Consider the following 24955-nt stretch of genomic DNA (forward strand, 5'->3'; position numbering starts at 1 on the left):
CTTTGCCTCCTATATTGTGACAACTAAATGCAACAACAGGAGCAGTTTCTTATCTTTGCCTCAGGAACAATTCAGGAATCTACCTGGAATATCAATGTTTAATGTATTCAGATCTGAACTTTCCCTTCTACTCCAGGTCCCATAATCTTCCCCATTTGCTTTTTTAAATCCATGACTTAACTGATACTTCACAATTCATTCCAATGTCTTCAGCTTTTATTTTTTTTTTATTTGGCGTCTGATGCTTCACTATGCTTAAGTGTATCCAAATCAGACTAAAGGTTCCACATATTTATGCCATCTACACATGGAAATGTTCCTCAGTCTGGAATGGAGTTTGGAGTTTCTGCCCAGAGTGTCACACGTCCTGCTTAGCTAATTTTGGAAAGTATTAGGCATAGGTCTGTAAGATCCAGGGTTTGGGGACCCAGAGTGTGCATTGATCTCATCCAGACTTTTATCCTTAGAGGTTAAGCAGGTAAAACCATACAGCTTGCCACTGATAATACTGTCTGCCAAGCTTTCCACTGCTTGTCCAGCCAGGACCACACTACTCATTAGGGGTTTGGCTTGAAGGGTTTACAGGAGCCATAGGAAGAATCCCTGTCCCCATTTATCAGATTGCCATTCAAAATCCTGCTCTATTGGCTGATCTGTCATCAGCAGAGCCAAAGTATTGCAGACCCACCTGGCTCGAGAACTACCAAGACCGCCATATATAGAGGGTGAACTCAGTTCCAACATTCGGTTTCCAAGTACGTCACCTTGGAACCAGATCAACCCAAAAGAGACTTGGTGCCCTCCCACAGCCCCTGTCTCCGCCACCACACCCACCACTACTTCTCTGGAAAATAGTTACTAGTCATCTGACATCTTTTTTTATTGGTTGATCACTTTTTCGGGAGTAATAATCCTTTCTAAAAAATAAATAATAATAATAATTTGGTCACTCAATCCACTACTACTTGTGGGACACTGCTGTGTGCAATTGGCTGCACGTTTCGCCCACAAAACATATGGTCAATTCACTTTACAGTATATTCTGTGAAGCGCTTTGAGACGTCTTGAAGACATGATAAGGCGCTATATCAAATGCAAGGATTATTATTATTTATCCTGCATTATCTGGTTACTAGTTTTGATCACAAGATAATGCATCTAACAATGGTCACTTTAAAAGGCAAATATTTAGTTTGTACTGATTGGGGAGGGCGGGGGACGGGGGTGGGAGAGAGGAGAAGAGCAGTGAAACAGGAGAGCAACTCATCATGTTGACCTTAAACGTGGAGTCCTGTAGTGTATTGGTTAGAGAACTTGCCTCGCAAGCGAGAAGTCCTGGGTTCGATTCCCAGGCAGAGCAAAACGTTAGGAAAGTTTCCTTGCTCCACATGCCTTTGTTTACCTAACAGTTGTTAGTCGATTGGTGAATCTCTTTTTTGGGGTTAATAATCCCCTGAAATGAAATGCTGTACACTGTCCAGCACCTTGGGACGTCCTCCCGACGTGAAAGGCACTATACAAATGTAATCTTGTTGTTGCTGTTGTAGTAATAATCCCTTCGCCCCCCAAAATAATAATAATAATTTGGTCACTCAAACCAGAGTGTTCATGGGACACTGCGTTCATCCACAAAATATACAGTCAATTCACTTTCTCAAAGACATGATAAGGTGCTATATCAAATGCAAGGATTAGTATTATTATCTATCAATCACGGGTTTGAGTCCTGACTAGGATGATGGCAGGTACAAAGAACTCCCTGAGCATCTTGGTCAGCAGCACAGCTCAGCATTTGTCTCCTTCCTTAAGATCATTAATGCCACGTTTAGAGTTAAATATAGTAATGATAATACAGCATAATAATTATTATTAGAGTTAAACACTCATGTTTTTAAAGTGTCTTCTCAGCTGCTCAATGTTGTAAAAGAGGTGCTTCTTAATACTCTTATCGAGTCATTGGCCAGATCGCTCTCAACATTTTACCCCCATATGGACATTTAAATGTTTGTTAAATGTGATGGACAAAGAAATATTATATCTAATGATCATAGAAATGCCAGGCATAGAATGATATGGCACAGAACGCTTTGAGAATAAAATCAAGTCAGTTATGTAGATTGGAGTTAAATAATCAACCAGAAATAATCCACTAAAAACTATTCAGGCTACATTTGTGTATGTAAATAATTCATGTTGAAGAGACACCTAAAAATCAATTAATTTTTACATTACACTGGTTTCAAACAAAGACCTTCATAAGATTGTTAAATATATACTAGCATAGGAACTAGATCTGTTTGTCAAATAAACAGTCACATTTATGGTGCAATAAAATAATTCCTTGCGTTATTGTGATAAATAGTAAGTAAAACATTAACAGGTTTCTCTGACTTGTTTTATTATTTTCCTGCAGGAGTGGTGTTGTAAAGGACGCCAATTCAAACAGTTATTTTGTTCAGTTTGTAAAAGAGATCTCTATGTAGGAACAATCTGATTACTGAAGTACTGTGGTCATAATATGATACTTAATGTCATAAAGATGTTAGCTGCAAAATCTATTACCTGTAAACGTTGCCTTTATGTTGTCTGCCAAATACTGCTTCCTTCAGATAAGATATTAAACAAAGATACCATCTGTTTGGGTGGGCACAGTTTATATCCTGGCCAACAATCCCCCTGATACATTGGTCATTCATTTCATAGTATATTATTCATTACATTTTGTATACATGGTTAAAACACCAATAACTACTCACTCAATGATTTATTTTCCTTTTTTTTTCTTATTTCCAATCTTATTTCTTCTCTCCTGAATATGTCTGACTCTTTTGTTCCTTGTATGGCTATCATGCCCTCTGGTAGCTCGTACATGTGGCCATTATTAATGTATAAGAGCCTTCATGATGACTGTTGGCAGATCATTTGAACATAGGGTCCCCAATACCATCCATTCCCAATGTCCACGCACTCACACACACATATACTTCAACAACAACAACAACTTGCATTTATATAGCATACTTCAAGTGGGGCAGCAGCCCAGGGTACTTGCCAGTGATGGAGAGGGAGGGGGCACCAGCAGGGGCACAAGACAGTGATCAGAAGTGGAATATGTGTCCTTCCTAACACAGATCTCTGAGGTCATTTGTTGTTTCCCTATTTTCAAACTGGATAAAATCAACTGCCTTATCACTGGCAAGAAATCAACCCTAAGATCTTTCAGATTGACATCAGGTGAAGGTGCTCATTGTATAAATTTGCTGAGACATTGCGGAGCCCCTATTTTCTCAATTCTATTTTACTTATAATCAAAGATATATCTTTAATGATGCCACCATGATCCATTGCTGTGAATTCAGCCTTTAAGAAAGAAGAAGGTTGAATTATGCCGTTTGAATATAGATGGGAACAAATCCAAATTTGTGTCAAATTTTGTGTTAGGAAGACTCAAGTGGTACACAGGATTTACTCTAAAGTAGTGATGGCCAACCTTTTTGGTCGACCAACAAAATACACTTTCTTAATTTAATATTTCTTGATTTATGCCATAAATTGAGAGATACTCTCCCAAGAAAAAATTGGAAACAAAACACCTGGAAAAAAGACTCACCTAGGCTTGTGTGACTGTTCGGTGGGCCACTTCATGAAGACCCCACAGGCCATGGGTTGGCTGTAAAGTTGAGTGATTATGTATTTTTTACTTGAACACAGCAGCCAATTTACTCACAGCAATGTCCCACAGACATGAAATGAATGATCAATTTTATTTGGTGGATTGTTGGCCAGACACTGGAAGAAACTTCCTGCCTTTTTGAATAGTGCCATAGGATCCAGTTAATCGATCGATCCTCAAAAAACCTTCCCTAGATCGCCCAAACCCCAGCCACTACCACCCTATCACAAAGCTGCCCTTCCTCACAAAAGTCCTAGAACGCGTTGTTACAAATCAACTCCGTGCACACCTCTCCTCCCACTCCCTCTTCGAACCCCTCCAGTCCAGTTTCTGCCCTGCCCACAGCACAGAGACAGTGTTTGTGAAAGACACAAATGACATCCTTTCTATCTGTGACCAGGGCTCCTTGTCCTCCTGGACCTCTCCGCCGCATTCAACACAGTGGTACACTTCCACATGTATGCGGACGACACACAACTCTATTTTTCCACCTCACTTTGCGACCCCCAGTCCCCTGATGTTCTGTCAGCCTGGCTGTCAGACCTCAGGGGCTGGAAGACCGCAAATTTGCTTCAGCTAAATGTTAACAAGACGGAAGCCATACTCTTTGGCTCTCATTAATGTCTAAAATCTCATGGTTCTCACCTTCTCCACCTACCCGACCTCCAACTAAAACTCTCCAAACCCATATGCAACCTAGGCGTTAGGTTCGACCCCCAATTATCCTTCCTCCCCCACATCTGGTCCCTGACCAGTACCGCCTTCTTCCGCCTCCGACGCATCGCCCGTCTCCGCCAATACCTCACTCCAAAAGCCGCTGAAACCCTGGTCCATGCCTTTGTCACTTCTTGGCTGGACTATTCAAATGCCCTCCTCGCCGGCCTCCCCTCCACTACCATCCATAAAATCCAGGTCATACAAAACTCTGCCGCCCGCATTCTCACCCGACCAAACTCCGCTCCCCGATTACCACTGGCTGCCTGTCCCAGAGAGGAGCGACTTCAAGATCCTCACCCTTGTCTTCAAATCCCTCCATTCCTCTGCACCCCCTAACTCTCTGATCTACTCTCTCCTCACAACAGTGCCTGTTGCCTTTGTTCCACCGGGTCTGGCCTGTTCCTTGTCCCCAGAGTCCTCCGCTCTACCCTCGGCAGCTGTGCTTTCAGCCACTCCCTTCCTCTCTCCCTTCGTCTCGCTCCCTCCTATTTTCAGGTCTCGGCTGAAGACCTTTCTTTTCGACCATCCCTTTGGTCACCTTCCTCCCCCTCCCCCTGGCTCGGCCTCGGGATCCGTTACTGTGAAGCACTCTGAGATGCCGTCCGGCATGGAGGGCGCTATATAAATCCTCAGTGTCAGATACATGGTTAAGAATCATGCTTAAGAATATCTGAAAGAGTTTGAGAGTTCCACACATAATGAATCAAGTTCTCTAAATTAATTATCCCATTGATTGTGTTGAACTATATCAAGTGCAAGAATTGTAAACATAGAATGGAGTTAATATATATTTTTTATTATGGTATATATATTATTATATTATTTTATATATAATATAATTATATAATATAATTTTATATATAATATAATTATATATTATATATAATTATATATATAGTATATTAATATATATTATATTAATATAATATTTATCATTAATATATATTATATATAGTTAATATAACATAGAAGGCTCTGGAACTGCTTTCCTCACTCCCTTCGTCTCGTTCCCTCCCTTCCCATTTTCAGATCTCTGCTGAAGACCTTTCTTTTCGACCGCGCCTTTGGTCACCTTCCTCCCCCTCCCCCTGGCTCGGCCCCGGGATCCGTTACTGTAAAGCGTTCTGAGACGCCGTCCAGAGTGGAGGGCGCTATATAAATCCAAGTTGTTGTTGTTGAGTGTGGTGTGGTGCCAGTATATCAGTCACTAAATCTTGAACCAGAAGGAATAAAGAATAAATTCCTCCTGATTCAAAATTTCGTGACTGATATATACTGGCACCACACCACACTCCATTCTATGTTAATCTTAGAGAAGAAGATGACTGAACTTACCCAAATAACAACAGCACCATCATGTCAGCAGCACACTATCTGAATGGAGCATCCACAAGCTCCAACAGACAGTAGTCTGTATGATTGAGTGGACCCCTTTCAGGTGCCAAATCTCTCCCGCAATGCAACTTCCGGTCCCACCACTGCACCAATACCTGATCATGACAAGTATACTGTGCCTCAGCAACCTCCACATCAGGGCAGGTTTTCCAATTCCATAGATGTCATTTTCGTGAAAGGCAAATTTCACGACTATATGAATGGACTAGAATAAAAGCATAGGCAACACTCGCAACATATCATGAATACAACTGTATCTTGTTTTCCAGGAGCAAAAGTGAGGAATATAAGAATAAGGGAGATGAAATAATGGGTGGGGAGGGAATTAATCCAGTCACGGTTTTAGATGTGAGGACAAATCGGATCATGGTCAGAAGAACTGTGGAGCTAAAGAAAGAATACATGGGACTCTTGAGCAGTTTTGAAGAGAAGGGGTGGTAGTATCTTGGTTGCTCTCTGTATTATTTAGGAATGTGTGGGGGAAGGAGGGAAGGGAGGATAATTGCTTCAATGACTGGTTAGGAAAAGTATGGAGAAGGGGATCAAGTTTTTATGGGGATAACTGAGAAACATTTTCAATTAGACAAAATATCTACAGGAAGGTTAGTGTGCCCTAACTATATGGGGAGCTAAACTGCTGACATAAACATAAAAACAGCAATTGTGTTCCATTTAAACTAGATTTGGAGGGGGGAATGCTGTGGTAGATAAAAGGCCTGCAGATAATCAGGAAGAAATTAAAAAGGTTAATGCCATTATAAACCTCTTCTGGTTTACCATTATTAAGGCAATACAAACAAATTATGAGCAACACTTTTTCTCCTCTTCTGATCTTTTATAGAGAAAGTTAAACAACAACAACAACTTACATTTATATAGTGCCCCTCACTCAGGGTAGCACCTCAGAGCACTTTAGAAATAAGGAGAAGTAAAAATAAGGAGACATAGAGAGTTCAAAGAAAATCAACAGATACTATCAACTTCATGGCTGTTTGTGGAACTTTGCTGTGCATAAATTGTCTGCCGCATTTGCTTACAAATACACACGCAGTCATTATATTTTAGGGTACATCTTACGAAGTTTTAATCTAAAGTAGAGGAAGAGAATGATAGGTGTAGTGCTCTCTGTACTATGTATATTTATAGCTTCTGTAATTGTATCAAATTGGTCCATTGATCTTCCAAATCTGGATGTTTGATATTAGGAGATGAAAGGAATAATTGGGAGTAAATCAGTAACAGCATAGTAACTGAGATAGCATTGTACTAAAGGGTGTCGTAGTAAGTCAGAATTGTATTTTTATGACATGGGTGTGAATCACGGTACAATTAAACTCTCCACAGTATTGGCAATCGAGAACATTCAGTAAAACTATGATGATTGCGAAACTAAGGAATAGATCTACAGAAGGCTGTAGGTTTAATTCTTGGTTTGGATTGAATTTGTCTGATCAAAACTTTGGTGGCAGGAGGCTCATTATAACTGACCTCAATCCCCTGGACTACAGAGGAGAACATTTAGCCAAGATTCCAACTGCTTATGAAGAAGACAGTGTTCCCTGCTGGAGAGTGTGAATATCATCTAGTGAGGGCAGGAACTAGGTTTGATGTGATGCCTCCGTGATTCAAAAGCCTGACAACATTCCTCATCTGAAGGGTTCCTGATTATATTCAGATGTTTGCCTATAAAAATATGCAGTACACTTTACAATTAACCCAGTAAAACTTTAGTTTAAAACATTTTCCTGATATGAAAGTTTCTATATTAAATGCAAGGATCATTACTATATTATTTAATTCATTCATCTTACCAAGATAAGGACGGAACTCCAGCAATTGTGTTTGCAGTTTGAATCGTAATAATAATAATCCTTGCATTTGATATTGCACCTTTTATTTTAGGAGAGTTTCACAGGATACAATACAATACAATGTACATATATAGAGTCTTTCACGTCAGGAGAACATCTCACAGCACTTGTCAGTGCTAGGTAAACCCCCGCACTGGGTGGGGGCAGCTAAAGTTGACCAAAAGTGCTGTCAAAGTGTTATATTTTGAGATGTGCCTTGAACAAAGGAGGGAGGGAGCGAGACAGAGGGCCTCTGGGATGCAATTCCAAAAATGAGGAGGCAGAATGGCTGAAAAGACATAATATAAAGTGTAGTGACTGTGTGTTTTGTAGGTGAACGTGACATCCAATTTGCACAGAGCAATGTCTCACAACTAGCCATGAAATGAATGACCAAATTTTACCTACGAGATTTGTGGCCAGGACCAAGGGAGAAACTCCCTTCTCTTTTTGAACAATACTGTGGGATCTTTAACATCATCTAAATAGGCAGTCAGTACCTCAGTGTAACATCTCACCTCCAACAATGCAACATCCCAGCTTAGAGTGTTAGCAAAACTATATGAGTTGCAAGTCCTGACGTGGAGCTTTGAACTCACAACCTTCTGACTCTGACCTTTGGTTTAATGGCTCATCTGAAGGATGTTACCTCCAAAAATGCAGCACACCTCATCAATATGTAAGGATTATTATAACCATTATTATTGATTCTTTCATCTCTATTCTTGTTGATTTCCCTTGGTTTTTCCTTCACTATTTCTTTGACTTTTTACATTTTTTGTGCCTTCCACTTTCTCTTTGAGTTTTTGGTGGTTTAGTTTATCTGTCTGATACTCTCTGTGCTGTGTTATCTTTCTGTGCTGCTATACAGTCTTTTGTTTACAGCTTTTTATTCATTTTTCTATTTTGCATTCTTTCAGTTCCATTTTCTGTGATTTGCACATTTGCCTTGAGCTCTGAGAAGCTGAAGGGAGCTGGACGAGAAGTGCTGCTTATTTCTTTTTCAGCGACAGACATTGTGTGTGCATGAGCCTCCATAGAACTTTCAGCTCCCTCTGTTTTGTGGTGTTCACTGTGCAGTCGCATTTCATTAAGAGACAAAGAGTTCTGCCGAAAGGTCATAGACCTGAAACGCTAGTTAATTTTCCTCTCTCCATAGATGCTGCCTGACCTGCTGCGTGTTCCCAGCAACTTCAGTTTTTATTTCATTAAGTGTTGCGGCTAACAGCAGTTTGGCGAGAAGTCAAGACATATTGAAAATACAGATTCCTGGATACCCAACATTAGGGTTCAGGGAAGGAGGACTTCATCTTGCCATGTTGTATGAATACAAAAAATGTCCTCCTTTGTCTATCTGGAAAGAGATTTGAGGATGTCCAACATTCCTGGAAAACCACATGCAGTGCAATGTTTTCAACATATGGGAAAATGTTAGAGGGATATGGGACCTTCATGAGATATTCAACTATCCAACAATCAAGATATGCTACACATCATTTAGGGTTTTGACGCTTAGCAAATTATATATTAAAATACCTTTAAAGCAATGGAGGGTGGGGGTGGTGGTTTGTAATTATGTCGCCCTCTAGTGGCCACAAGATACATAACATACAACAATGTTGCCCTCCCTCCTTCCTTTAATTCCACTCTAGATTTTCTCCCCCCTCCCAGATTTTCTCTCCACCTCAACTAAAAAGTAACATTTGACAGTATATGGTGGCAAGCCTTGAAAGAAAGTATTAGCCAACTCTTTGATAGTAAGAGCCAAGCACAATCCTGTCCTTACTTTGCTCTGTCCATGAACACTTTCCAGCAGGGAGCCAGAAATCCAGCTCATTTTCCTCCACCATCAGGCTTACTGTCGAGCTCTCAGTTCTGCCCCCAACTAAAATTGCAGAGATCAGGGTGGATAATGCTGCATCGCTCTGGGACACCATCCCACGTGAAGAGAGCTATATATAATGCAAGTTGTTATTGTATCTTACAAAGTTGGCACAATCAGTTGACTGGCCTTCTTCCGTGCTGTAAATTTCTATTGTTCATTGTTTGATGCCCAGTATTGACAGGCTTGGATTTGCGCTCAAGTCTTGCACTGCAAACTTGAACCTTAGTCGCTCTTCTTGACAATGATTTTACTTGTAGATTTTTATTACTTGACCCACAGGGATTCTAATCACATGCTGATACCTTTCTGTACAAGACCCTGAAACAGAAAATGATTTGAAAGAAACAAAATTCAGTAAAAAATGAAATCGCAACATGCATGAAATGATCAAAAGACTATAAGGAAAAAGAACAATGTCCTTCTTTCTGTTGTAACTAATAGTCATCTGTCATTTCAATTGAAATAAATCCCTTACAAATTAAATCGGCTAGTTATCAGTACTTTAAATGTAATCCAGCCTGCAATGGTTCAGAAGGCCATGTTTTATCCAAGACCTGTGTTGTTTACACTGTGATCAGCATGTGATTAGAATTCTGTGGGTGCAATAAGAAAAATCTACAAGTAAAATCATTGTCAAGAAGTGTCTGCATTTAAACACTGCATAATTGCTTTAATTTCTATTCAGCTGACTAGCAAGGGTAGGTGTCTAATTTGTACTGTAATGTCATAGCCACATTCCAGGACTATTTCTGGAAGTGGGAATTCTATAAACACTGCTTTAACAGATTTATTGAAAATGTGCATGTTGTTCTGATCATTTGAAAGTGCTTTGAGACACCCTCCTGAAATAAAAACGCTATATAAATGTAAATTACAATACAAGACAATACAAATTTGCATTCATCTACTGCTGCTCACACCGGGAGGCTGTCCCAAGGTGCCACCTGAGCTGGAAGTGGGGGTCAATCGAGTGGGGAGGGGGGTAGAGTTTGACAAAGGCACGATCAAACAAGGTCTTTAGGTGGACCTTGAAGAAGGCGAAGTTGGAGTTGAAGGGACTCCGGGATGGAGTTCCAGAGAGTGGGGGCAGATACACTGAGAGCCCGACAACTGATGCTGGGTGAAGTAGGCAAGGGATGTGAAGCAGGCCAGTGCCCACTGAGTAGAGGGAGAGGCCGGGTTGGCAAGGACTGCGGAGGTCACAGAGGTAGACTGGGCCAAGGGATTTAAAGGTTAAGTACCAAATTTAACAAATGAAAAATAAGATCTTGGCTTAACCTGTCAGTAACCTGTAAAGTAGCATTCGGATGCTGCCTGTATATTGATAGGAATACAGGAAAAGGATGAGGCCATTCAGGGCGTTAAGGCTGTTCCATCAGTTTATTAGATTTATTGTCATTTGTAATAGAGATGAGGGGATAACTATCATAATATGAACAGAGTGACCATAAGGAAAAAACACATCTTTCTTCTTTTGTTGCCTTTTCTGTTGCTAATTCTTACATTGCATCAGTAATGAAATGTTGCAAATATATACCTATAATAACCGCACCATGTCAACCTAAGGTAGTTGGTAGCGCTCTGCCTCTGAGTCAGAAGGTTGTGGGTTCAAGCCACACGTAAGGACTTAATACTCCTATAATCTAAGATGACATTCTAATGCAGCCCTGGGGGGGTGTTGTGTTGTTGGAGGTGCTTCAGATGAGATATTAACCCAAGGTCTTGTCTGTCTGTCCATCCATTCAAGACACTATTTGAAAAGTAAAGGGAGTTTCTTCTATTTACTGGCCAAATAAAACTGGTCATTCACTTTGTAGCTGTTTCTAGGATATTATTATGTGCAAATTAGTTTCTGAGTTTGCCTACCAATCCCAAGTCACTCCATTTTACAATATATCCTGTGAATTACTTTAAGACATTCTTAAGACAAACCAAACATAGAAATAGTTCTAATGCATATGTCATACTCACAACAGTGGTTGCATATTGGGAGGTATTTAGTAAGGTCTTCTGTTGCAATATTTAAGAACATCATGATCCCATATTTTTTAAATATTAGAACTTATTATTAGAATAATATATTAGAATATTAATAAAACGTGTCCTTGCACAGTGTATATTTTTGTGGAATTTCAAAAAACTTGATACATTTTAAGTTTGTTTTCCAATTTCTGTTTCATGCAAAATTATTCTTCTCCAAATGCACTAACTCTTTTCGATGGGTTAGAGAAATACTTGATAGACAAAAAAGCAGCAAACATAATGCCCCACAACAGAAAATGGGCCACAGGTTGTGAAGTGTGTCTCTTGCACGACAACTCTATTAATATTCAAAATGACCTAATAATTATAATAATAATTCTTGCGTTTCATATAACACCTTATTACATTATTGAGACGACTTCAAGCATTTCACAGAGTAGATGGCAAAGTGAATTGATTGTATAGTTTGTGGGCGAAACTGGCAGCCAATTGCTCACAGCAGTGTCCCACAAACAATCGTGGATTAAGTGACCAACTTATTTATTTTTGGAAGAATTATTAACCCTGGAAAGCGATATGCTAATTGACTAACAACTGGGTTTCTACTTACTGCTAGGCAAAAAGGGATGGAGTAAGGAAACATGCCTAAGGTTTTGCCCCAGCCGTGATCGAACCCGGGTACTATCGCTTGTGAGGTGAGTGCTCAAACCAATATGCTACAGGACCTGCTAGAACTAGGCTCTCAGGGCAGAGCTGAGATCTCTTGGGTCAGGGTGACATTGCTGGAGTCGCTGCAGGAGAGGTGTGTTATGTCTTGGGGTGCTTTTTCGAGATGAGGGACCACTTACTCTGTCTTTTTCCCGATGAGTACTTTTGCAGACGCAGTTACGCAAATGTGTAATGTTTGGAGATTCCTACTATCGTCATGACGGACAGCACTTGCCAATGAAGAAAAGAGATTTTTTAAAACTAAATTATAGTTGTGAGCAGAGAGAGTCCGTCGAAGCACAAAGAGATTCGTACTGACACAGTTTACCTTCTACATGGCAGTGAGCTGCATGGTCTTCTAAACATTTTCACTTCCTTCCACTTCAATTCTTTGGACAAAAAACAACCACGAATGGGACAGCCCCACACAATCAAACGATTAAATATATTTTGACAACTCAAAATCTTTGTGAGGGCCATTTTTGGAAAAAATTGTTTCACAGTTTTACAGAGTCTTATATAGTATTAAACATTATCACTCCTGTATTGGATTATAATGTTTTATTGTTAGTGGAGCTCAGCTGGCAGCACTCTTGCCTTTGAGTTTGAAGATGAGTGGTTATGTCATGGCTATTTGTGGGATATGGCTGTGTATATTTATAGCTCTGGATGAGTGCAAATTTAGTGCAGCTCTATGTGGACAAGACGGAAGCCGTACTCCTTGGCCCCTGTCAATGTCTTCACTCCTGCAGATCTAAATTCCTCAACCTCCCTGGGCTCTCCCTCACACACACCGAACCAGTGCACAATCTAAGCGTTCGGTTCGACCCCCACCTGTCCTTTCTCCCCCACATCCTGTCCCTGACCAGGACCACCTTCTTCCACCTACGCCACATTGCCCGCCTCCAACCGTACCTTACCACAAATGCAGCCGAAATCCTCGTGCATGCATTTGTCACCTCCCACTTGGATTACTCAAATGCACTTCTCGCCAGTCTCCCCAGCTCCACCATTCACAAGATCCAGCTGACTCAAAACTCTGTCGCCCGCATACTGACCCGAACCAAGCTCCGTACCCACATCTCACCAGTTCTGGCCAGGCTCCACTGGCTCCCCATCACCAAACAGATCAACTTCAAGATCCTCACACTCGTGTTCAAATCCCTTCACTTCCTGGGACCTCCCTCCTTCTCCGACCTCCTGACTCCCTAATCCACCACCCGGCACCTCCGCGCAACTGGCACAGACCTCCTGCTCATCCCTCACACCCTCCGACCCATCTTCGGAGGTCGTGCTTTCAGCCACTACGCCCCAAAACTCTGGAACACTCTCCCTCAATCCCTCCATCTTGCCCCCTCTCTCCCTTTTTTCAAGTCCCGCCTGAAAACCTTGCTCTTCAACAGTACTTACGGTCACCTCCCCCTCCCCCCGGCTCAAAGTCAGGCTCCGCCACTGTTAAGTGCTCTGAGATGCTACCCTGCATGGAGGGAGCTATATAAATGCAAGTTGTTGTTGTTGTTATTGGCTGCTGTGTTCACCTATAAAATTCACAATCACTACACTTTACAGTATATACTGTGAAGTGATTTGAGACATCTTCCCAGTGTGAAAGTGGATGCATCAAATTCAAGTTTTTTAAAATTGAAAATTGTGAATTATCATTGTTACCATTATTATAGTCTGGAATATGAGATATTTGTAGCATTTCAGTATCCATAATGTTACTAAATCACTTGTTGTTTAAAAGAAAATATTTTAAAGGTATGAATATACTAAAGCAACAATGCAGCTTAAAAACATGCAAGGGTGGAAATTCCACCTGAGTCCAGATTTACTTTATTTGAAAATTAAAACAGAAGTTGCTGGGAACACTCAGCAGGTCAAGCAGCATCTATGGAGAGAGGAAAGTGAGTTAACGTTTCAGGTCGATGACCTTTTTACTTTATTTGTAAGCATTTTTGAGTATATCCAGAATTTGGCAAACTTAATACCAGACTTAATTTTGAAGCTGATATTCTGTATTCAGGGCCAAGACTGATTTCAATCATTTGCCAATTTGTGGACGCTATTAAATTTAGCACACTTAGAGCCAGGTGGAATTTCTTCCCAATACATTTCACAGCATAGGAGTTCATTCAGCTCCTCATCTGTCCTGGTGCAAGTTCTTCCACAGGAACTATCTGCTCTAACATTCCTCTGCTCTTTCTCCATTTCCTTTCATATTATTTTTCCTCAAGTATTTATCTAATTATTTTTTAAATGCTGTTATGGACTTGGCCTCAGCAGCCATTTGTGGGAAGACATTCCACATACTAACAATCAGGCCACTATGTACAAAACAAAATCTAACTTCCCTTTTTTTCCTGGTGATAATTTTCAAATGATGCCCTCTTGTTATCATCTCGCTGCTCACTGGAGGGCTCTTTCATTTACCCTGTCAACACCATTGAAGCTCTTTAAAGTAATTTCTCCACTTCACCATTTCTGGCCCAGCGAAAATAGCTCCAAGTTTTCAGGTCTCCAAATAATTACAATCTCTCAACCCTCTAGTATCATCCTAGTAATTCTCCACAGTACCCCCTCCATAACTATGATGTACTTTTGTAATGGGTTTCTGTAATTGGACACAATACTCCAACTTTAACTAACACAGAGGCACACAAATCCCTCAAACTCTAGCACCGCCTTCTCTCTCTGACCAGCTCTGATCGTTCAAATAACACAGGCCAGCAAAACATCCCCTGACCCCTCCACACCACTATCGTTGGTCATGTCTTTAGTCACTATGCCCCTAACCTCTGGAACTCCCAGCCGTAATCCCTCTGCCTCGCTCCCCCTTTGTCTATCTTTAAATCCCACTGTAAGACCTACTTCTTAAACTACACCTTTGGCCACCTCCCCCTCGTACTCCTGTGCTCAGTGTCCAACCCCGTCACTGTGCAGTCCTCCGTGAAGCTATCCTGCATGAAGGGCACTATATAAATGCAAGTGGCTGTTGTTGTAATGTCTTGTATAAATTTAACTCCATCCCAATGCTCTTGAATTCAAAGCCCCTGTGCATAAAATGTCGAATTCCATTTGTTTTTGTACTTTTTTTGTCAGCCGGCTTCTGACAGATTTGGAAACTCATCACCATGCTTAAGAGCATCCAAACAAGATAAAGTTCCAAATATGTATGTTACTTACATACTGAATATAAATTTCCCAGTAGTTGGAATGGAATTCACACTTTCTCCTTCGAGGGATGTATTCTGCTTCCCTAATTGCAGAGAATAGTAACTGCATTTGTAGGAAAACATAGCAGCCAGTTTGTGCACAGCAATGTTCCAACGTTCCATCAACAGTCACAAAGTGGATCATCAGCTGGCCAGGGGGCCATCCGACCAATTTTAATGCCCTGACTGCTATCGCTTGTGGGATCAGCTAACTCAACACAAACTGGATCTTTATAGTATGACACTGGATGTTTCATTTCCTCTTCATTGGCAAGTCATAATGATCAGGCAGGTGTCTTTCAGGCTCCTGGGGAGGGGGCCGTTTAACATTGCAGTTGTAATTCATCGTCCATTCTTCAGTAACTTTGTAGACAGAAGGGGCACCTGCTGGTCCTCTTTTAGTCTAGAGTGAGTGACTGTGAGAGAAATACAATTTAACGAGACATTAGAGCAAAATTGCATATCAAGGACACTTTTTTTCCTGCAAAGATAACAAACCAGTTTTGGTTAGCTTCTCTTTTCTTTTGTAATCCCCCTGCGTGGGAGGTGGTTACTTTTGCCTGACTGCTTTCTTTATCATTGTAACACAATCTAAGGTTACTTAGACTGTGGGTGACAGGTTGGTCTGCACAATTCTGTCTTCACGGAAGATGGGCTGGTGATGACACAGGAAAGGGGAGGGAGACTGCAGGCCAGCTAAATTGTGGGCGCAGCGGTGCCTCAGTGTTGGCAAGTGCTAGGGTGGCTGCAGACAGGCTGGCCTCTTGACATTAACATTTGGTTGATTTTGAAGCTTTCATTGTAAATTAGAAATCAATTAATCTCTCCGATCCTTTATTATTTCTTTAATCAGTCCTGCGGTAATTTTTACACAGTGTGGAAATCTTTCTTTAAGAATTGTAACAATGAGGACATGCAGGGCCCTGGTTTGCCTACCGACAATGTCAGATTATACATTTACACTGCACTTACATAACAACCCTAGCTACACCATGCAGATCATTCAGCTTTTGCGTGGTTGTGTGTTATCGTGAGGTTTTGTTTAGTCCACAAAATTACCGAGAAATGTGCAGTGTTTGCATGTGGCTGTTCGCTTATTTGCACACTTGGAAAGAACTGTGCCTAGACGGGAGCTTCCATATTCTGCTGACTGCCGTCTTGTTTTTTTTAAACTTCTCTGCCGTGGCTGAAGCAATAAACATGTTGAAACACTATGTAATGTGTTACATTCTGTACCTGCTCTCGGTCTGTAAAACAAAGTCTAGGCAAATAATGTCAGATTATGCCCAATGAAATTTATTCTTTGTTCCTTGTTGGTTTTATAGTTTTGGACCTAAATACACATTGAGGTAATTTCCCATTTCGTCTAGTCTGTAAAAAAAAATTTGCTGGTCTGAATTGGTTGAGACAGAACTACCGTGGTTATATCTCTAAGTCTGTGGTCTTGGATTTCTCTCCTTTCCTCAATTTATTGATTGTCAGTTTAGGCTATTTCCCCCAGTTTTCTCCTCTATCTGACTCACCTTTCTCTGTTCTCTCCTGAAAGTAAGGACTCTAGTTGGGGTGTTTCCATGAATGTATATGCAGGCTGTGATACCAACAACAACAACTTGCATTTATATTGCGTCCTTCATTCGGAGTAGCATCCTGGAGTGCTTGATACCTTATCAAAGTAAGTTTCTTCAAAACTTCAAAATGAGTTTTGCTTCAGTTTTCAACCATCATAGCAAAACATTCACACTCTCTGCCAGTAGTCATTGGATACTGATCAGCCCAGGCTTGTTGCCCCCCTACCCCGCACCACCTTATGTCAAAGGACACTAATGCTGCATTTATATTGATAGAGCAAAGCTGCTTTGTACTGAATTGGGCCTGATAAACCCAAATACCCTGATGCATGTGTTGAATATTGTACCAGGTGTTTACTTTTTTAGTACATTTAAAGAGCTAGTTGTGCAATCAAATCTTCAATAACAAAACAATATGTTCAAAACTCCTGAACTGAGCATTAAACAATGTAATGGGGTGTGAGCCCAGTGCAATCTATGTTGTTTATACTGCAATGAAGTACAGTTCCCTCTGAGACATGTGTTTCAAGATTGAAAAGCCCTAGCGTATCTAATTGTTGCTCAGATAATGCAGATCTTCCCCAGGACTACGATGGAGTGTCATACAAGACAGAGCTCAAAGTCTCATTGTGGAGCTTAAATTTACTCAATAACCTTCTGACTCAGAGGCTGGAGTGCTACCAACTGAGCCAGACTGATACCAAAAAGACCATTTAAAAAGCTCCAACACAGACCCTAGGGTCCCAAGTAAAATCCTGTGAAGCTCTTTGAGACATCTCGACAACGTGATAAGGCACTTTATTAAATGCAAGGATTATTATTACTATTATTAAACAAGCAAACCCAGATAGAGGAGAAACAGCAAAACCTGAAAAGATCAAATTTATTATTCCTCAGATTAATTTGAAAGATCCCAGTTCATGTTGCTGTAGATTCTGAATTTGACATTGTCTTGGGATTTGTGTGTTTTGACCTGACATGTATAGGAAGCCCTTGTTGTGTATAAGAGCCCATAATTTCAGGGATGGATGGAGACCTCACAGAAGAAGTTTCTCTTCAGCAGCTTTGGAGTGTGTAATCTCTCTCTGGAGGGAGGGCGACACACACACCACTTGCCTATTTCTGTAGAAAAACCCGGAGAACACTGATGTAAATTGAGAGAAGCATCAGAACTGGAGTATTGCTAGAACTGAACAAACTAAAACCACAGATTACGAATACAAGACATCGGTATACTTCCTGTTGTTTGTCAATTTCGGCCTAACCTACTCATTAGGGTGTTAGTTTGCAGGCTATATCTACCAAGTTTCACTGATGTGTCAATCATTCTTACAGGACTCCACTCTTATCACCATGGAGTGGAGTCCTGTACTCACCTCACAAGTGAGAGCACCCAGTTTCAATTCCCGGATGGGATGAAACTTAGGCAAGTTTCCTTATTCTACATGGTTCTGTTTACCAAGCAGTAAGTAGGAACTCAGTTGTTAGTTGATTGGTGGATTGTTTTTCCAGCAGTAATAATTCTTTCAAAAAAAGGAATAATTTTGTCACTCAATCCATGACTGTTTGTGGGACACTGCTGGGTGCAATTGGCTGCCGCATTTCGCCCAGAAAATATACAGTCAATTTACTGTATATTCTGTGAAACGCTTTGAGACGTTGCAACGATGTGATAAGGTGCTATATCAAATGCTAGGATTATTATTATTATGGAATCAATGACACCCCAGAGAGCCACCATGCATCCCGTTCCTCTCCTGGAATTATTTCCTAGAATTGCTCAGGAAGAGACAAATTTGGTGAAGGCTGTGATGGATTTCTCACATGTCTAGCAAACCACTTAACATTATCTGAAGAAGAATATTGCTGCTTCTCTATTTCTTCATCATCAATAATACAGCTGCATTTTTTAAAAAAATACCCCGGTACTATAATGATCCTTGTATTTGATTTAGCGCTTCATCAAGTTGTTGAGATGTCTCACAAGATATACAGTACTGTAAAGAGCAGTGGTTGGGCTTATGTTGTGGTATTCTTTTGGCGGTAGGCATAAAATATAATCCTTACACTTGATATAGCGCCTCAGGAGAAGATCTCAAAGGGCTTCACAGGTTTTTACTGTGAAGTGTAGTGACTGCATATTTTGTAAGCAAACATGGCAGCCAATTTGCACACAAAATACACAGTCACTCCAATTTATAGTAAATTCTGTAAACAACAACAACAACTTGGATTTATATAGCATCCTCCATGCCAGACGGCGTCTCAAAGCGCTTTACAGCCCTTTAGGACATCCTCCTGATGTGAAAGGCGCTACATCTAAATGAAAAGATTATTATTCTTATAACTGTAACCTACAAATAGCCACAAAGTGAGTGACCAATTGCATCAGGAGATTGTTGTCCAGGACACCATGAGAAATGCTCTTTTTGAATAGTGGCAAAGGATCGAGGTAGACTCTGGTCTTTGGGGTGAGGGGTTCAATCGGGAACCCAGTAATGACTAAGTTGATCACTTTTGTGGTCAGTGCAGCAATGTTATTACCACAGATAATATCAAATGTCTGATCTATGAATTCCAAGTCCCAAAATAGAGCTTGAACCCCAAACCGTCTTACTCAGTGGCAAGAGTGCTACACTTGAGCCAAGCTGATGCACAATAGTATTGGATATTACATTCCCCCTCCTCCCCTCCCAATTAGTGACAAGCAAAAAGACAGGAAAAGAATCACTGACACAACAATACATAAGAACATAAGAAGTTTCTAGGCAAAAGCAGACCAAGGTACATCCAGTTTGCCTTTTCACCATCCTGGCAGTCGCTTGACATGTTGTGTTCCAACCTATATATTTGATCCCAAGATATTATTTTCTAACAGAAACCTAACTAATTTGTTCTTGAAACAAACAACACTTTCTACTTCCGCCGTTGAATTCCGACAGGGTCTTCTTACCAATGATATTTGAATGAGTGGGAATTCCAGCTTTAATGCATTGAGATTTCCGTGCCCTTGTCAGATCTGGTGTAAATATCATTTTTGGCTCTAAGCCAGATGTAAAGTTTGCCTCAAAGCTTTTGACTAGAAGACTAATAAGTAAAGACTGCTTAGCAAAGATTAACTAGATATACATTTGTTTAAATTAGTGGGCTCAACTTTTTCTTTGGTGCAGCTGTACAGACACGGACAGTGCCTACAGAATGATACTCAATGATATTTACACCCACTTTGTAGCATAATTACGTTTGCAAACTTTCCTCCCAAATTTGTTCCAGCACTAAACAAGGCCAGCTAGTATTAGTGAACTCAAGGAATGTATTAATCAGAGGCTGGTTGGTTATATTAACACCTCTGCAATGTGTTATCATTTCTGTTTCCCAGTGCCAAAGACAGAAAACAAGACCTCATAATAATAAAAGGTGATACAGCCTTTGATCAATAAAAACCTTATAATGGGTTGGTTTTATGAATACATATATCTATTTAGATGCTGCTTTTTGGGAGATTTATGCTATTTATTTTAATCATTTGTTGCCTTGGGAAAAATGCTACTTCCAGAACTTGAGTCTAATTTATAATCCTCTGATATGAAACAAAAATGCAAGCAAATCATGTTCCTTTCATTTTATTTCCCACAGCAACAAATGCCTCTGTTAATTTTTTAACACTCGATTCTTTCATGGTGAGAGTTTTAAGCAGTTTGAGCATGGCATCGAGTCAGAAGATAATGTCTCTCTGTTGCTGAGCTTGGAGTTAAAGTTGCAGGCTGGCTTGAAGATTGTCAGCTGGCAGCACTACGTGTCTGGAAGCATGGTAACAACTAAGCATTGGCACGTCACCACACCATTTAGATGATCCTTCAATGACTGAAGTTACCTGAAGATCGTCAGGCCAGGTTTGACAAGCTGCATCCAGTGCAGAGGCAGCACAATGTGTGAGCTGGATTTTAGACATCATGTCGACACAAGTGGCGACACGCTGACTCAATCCAGCCATATGTTTACTAAATAGTGCCAATCCAAACTGGATGGAGCCTCAGAGTGGATCAACTCCAGTTTGGAAAGAGACCTGAGATTTTTCCGTTCTGTATCAAATGGATCTTTACATCTCCGCCAAATCACAATCTAGCTGTCCAAACCAATCCAGGAACAGGGAGGAAGGGATTAGTAGCTCCAACACTGGGATGCAGAGCTCTGTATTTGAACTCTTATTACTGTAATGCCAATTTTGTTCAGTACATTAGCTTCTGGGGATTGCTTCTAGTCCAGCAATACTACTTTTTATCATCACTGGAGAATGAGGCAGACAAAAATTAGCTGTCCTGTGAGTATACATTTCACATGTGTATGTATGTGTGTATGTATATGTGTATATATATGCGCAATGTATGTGGTATGGGTGTTTGTTCATGATTGATTGAAGTACCTTTTGATAAAATAGGCTGAAAAATGTAATTCCATAATATCACTGGGACACACCACAAGTGAACACCCTGATATTTGCCAATGGTCAGTCCAATGGATCTGTCCAAGAGAATGTCCTCTCCAAAATACCTAAGAGCAGCATTTCAATCTGGACAATAGCAAACTGATTAAAATAAGTGAGTTTCCTCTAACTTAATGGAAATTTGCTTAATTAACATCAGGTTGGAGGAAGCACTGAGTTATCAAAAATTCAAAATGGGGGTGGCAGTGTCAGCAGCCTTTAGAGCAGGTCGGAGGCCATGCTAACTGACAGGTAAGTGAACGGCATCAAAATTAGGGTATTGCATGAACAATCACACGGAACACGTTATGAAATGTCACAAATGTTACCCCTATATTGTAATGAACAAAAAGGCAAACATAGCGGTCTCTATTGATGCAGACAGCCAGCCAGCCAGCCAGCCAGCCAGCCAGCCAGCCAGCCAGACAGACAGACAGACAGACAGACAGACAGACAGACAGACAGAAAGAAAGAAAGAAAGAAAGAAAGAAAGAAAGAAAGAAAGAAAGAAAGAAAGAAAGAAAGAAAGAAAGAAAGAAAGAAAGAAAGAAAGAAAGAAAGAAAGAAAGAAAGAAAGAAAGAAAGAAAGAAAGAAAGAAAGAAAGAAAGAAAAGGATTTTGGCTAACAAACACGTGCTCCGATCTTTTTACTCCATGGAGTGCAGCGATTCTGCCAGCTCATTTACAGTAACAACAACAACTTGCATTTATGTAGCACCCTTCACTCGGTGCAGCATCTCCGAGTGCTTATGATGTATGGCATTGAAGTGACCAGGTCTGGGTTAGTTTACATCAAGTGGAACAAAACCAAGAATACAAGTCAGTTCAGTACATTTATGTCATGTCTCTTCATCATGACTGTGTGCAACTGGCTGCCATGTACAGTCAATGCACAAAGTGCTCCAGGACGCTACCCCGTGTGAAAGGCGCTATATAAATGCAAGTTGTTGTTGTTGTTATTTACAATATATTCTATGAAGCGCTTTGAGACGTCTCGAGGATGTGATTAGGCACACTATAAAATGCGAGGATCATTATTATTATTATTATTATTATTATTATTATCAACTGCAGAGCAGTTAGCATCACCAGCCAAGTGAACAACACCAACTTTCCAAACCATGTACGTGCAGCTGGAAAACTAAACCGAACGACAGATGAAGTTTGTTTTCACTTTTCAAGCAGTCTTGTAGCAGCTTGTTCACCTCTGAGAATTCCCTTCATCATATAATTGGGTCCAACCAGAAACAGCACATGGCCTTTTGCTGGAGAATTCTGATGGCTCATAATCTGTACGTGGAATAATGCCTCTTTTGTGCTTCACTGAAATAGATGAAATGTGAGCAGGACGCTACCAACTCTAGCCCATGATCATCACACTTCAAATTAAAAATCCCGTGCTTCCATGAGAGCACTTTGCATCTGTTGTGAGAGAGAGAGAGAGCAAGATACCTGCACTTATCTACAGGAACATAAATAAACTTGTGCTAATTTATGCCTGCCAGGTTATTGAAATCATGGGCCTCTCACACTGTGCAGTGCAGAGCGAGAGAAAAAAAAGGAGTTGTGCCATGAAAAATGGAAAAGGTGGCATTAAAGCAACCCGAGGTACTTGTTTGCCTTCACGATGAAGGGTGCCTTGTTTCCAGAATGCCAAACAGAAAGTGCAAAGTTCCCAGTGGCTATAATCTCCATTTGGCTGATCATTTTAAGGTTAGTGTCAGGCATTTGGCCTTCTTCCCAGCCACTGCTTTACCCTGAGAAAATAGATTTAGTCAGACATGCAGACATCATTGCTGGCCCTCACATTCCTAACATTTTACTCCAGATTAAAGCGAAATGGTTCTAGTGTTTACTGAAATCTCCTAGGTGTTGCATTTTTTTTCACGGCTGTTTTCAACCAGGTCGAGTACCTAAGGCCAAGACCTCCTAGGGTCTAGCATTCTTTGAACACTGTGAGGGGAAATGTATAGTATTTATGTCAACTTTTGATGTAAATACATATCAATGACACTCATACTGTCTTCGTCCGACTAAAATGGCAATTCACCTTATTTGATTGTCCTGATCCTGTAGCTAGGACAGAACGAGGAACATTGATCACATACATTCCACTGAAAGTGAAAAGTTAATCTGCTTAAAAGGGATAAACGCACAATTGACTGTGACTCATATCACCAGGAAGTCAAGGAAACAAACTGAGAGGACATCAATACCTATTCTTACTTATTGTAAATACACAGTAAACCCTTAAATAAAACTCCAAACAGCTTATTTATCCCCGGCTTTAATAGGCAAATTGTGCATTTTTATGTGGACTACCCATGATGTGTAATCGAAGTTCATGCTTGCCAGTAATGACTACAACCCTTTACCATATCCTAGCAACAGCTCGGGTCAGTCCAAGTCAGGGAAAAAATAATATGATATTCATAATACTTCAGAATACTCTGTAACAATTTATGGGACCAAAATGGGGGTTGGTGGGGCTGTAATTGGAGAACACTGTGCTAAATATGGCAACTGGAAGAAAAAGCACATCCATTAGAGATGTAAATAGAAACAGAAATAGGAGTAATTTAATATGTGTTTAATTGACTATATTTTTAACCATTTCCTCCTAAAAAAAATTTCAGTTTTATGCTTTTTTGGTTGATCTTAATATTAACACTGCTGTCTTCAACATTTATTCATTTCTGTCATTATTCTCACCATTTCTCTCACTCTCTATTTGCCCAACTTTTATCTTTGTTCTGCACTTGGTAAGTCCTATTAAAAGCACTTCTCACACACACTGGTGTAAACATTCCCTTAAAGAGGCATTCTCACCTTACGCTAACTGAGGGTCATGAAATGGAGTGATTGGTGATGTGTTTATTATCATTTTGATTAAAATGTAAATCAAACATGAATAAAAAAAAGTTGAAAGGTTTGTGCCACAAAATGTTCAGCCGTTGGTGCTGTGCTACCATTCTGCAGCCTTTTAACGTTCAGCTTAATGTGGCAGTTTGAGGTGAAATTTCCTGGAACTCAAAGCCTGCGCAAAAACATCCGAGCCTGACAGTCTTTTAAAAAATATATAATGGAGTTGTACAAGTTCTCTACAAACCCTGGATCCATCTGGTGCTGATCAAGAATGTTCATTTTAAGTAATGAAAAGTTAATGTCATTCCCCATCTTTATCTATCTTTAAATCCCACCTTACGGAGTCCTGTAGCTCAGTGGTAGAGCACTTGCCTTGCAAGCGAGACACCTGGGTTCAATTCCAGGCAGGACGAAACCTTGGGCAAGTTTCCTTACTCCACACAGAGCCTAATAATAATCCCTCCAAAACCAAAAACAATAATAAATTGGTCATTTTCAATCTACGACTGTTTGTGAGACATTGCTGTGCGCAATTGGCTGCCGCGTTCGCCCACAAATATACAGTCAATTCACTTTACAGTGTGTTCTGTGAAGCGCTTTGGGACGTCCTCCC

The sequence above is a fragment of the Callorhinchus milii genome, unplaced genomic scaffold (genome assembly GCF_018977255.1).
Source record: "Callorhinchus milii isolate IMCB2004 unplaced genomic scaffold, IMCB_Cmil_1.0 Scaffold2, whole genome shotgun sequence".
Lineage (NCBI taxonomy): Eukaryota > Metazoa > Chordata > Chondrichthyes > Chimaeriformes > Callorhinchidae > Callorhinchus > Callorhinchus milii.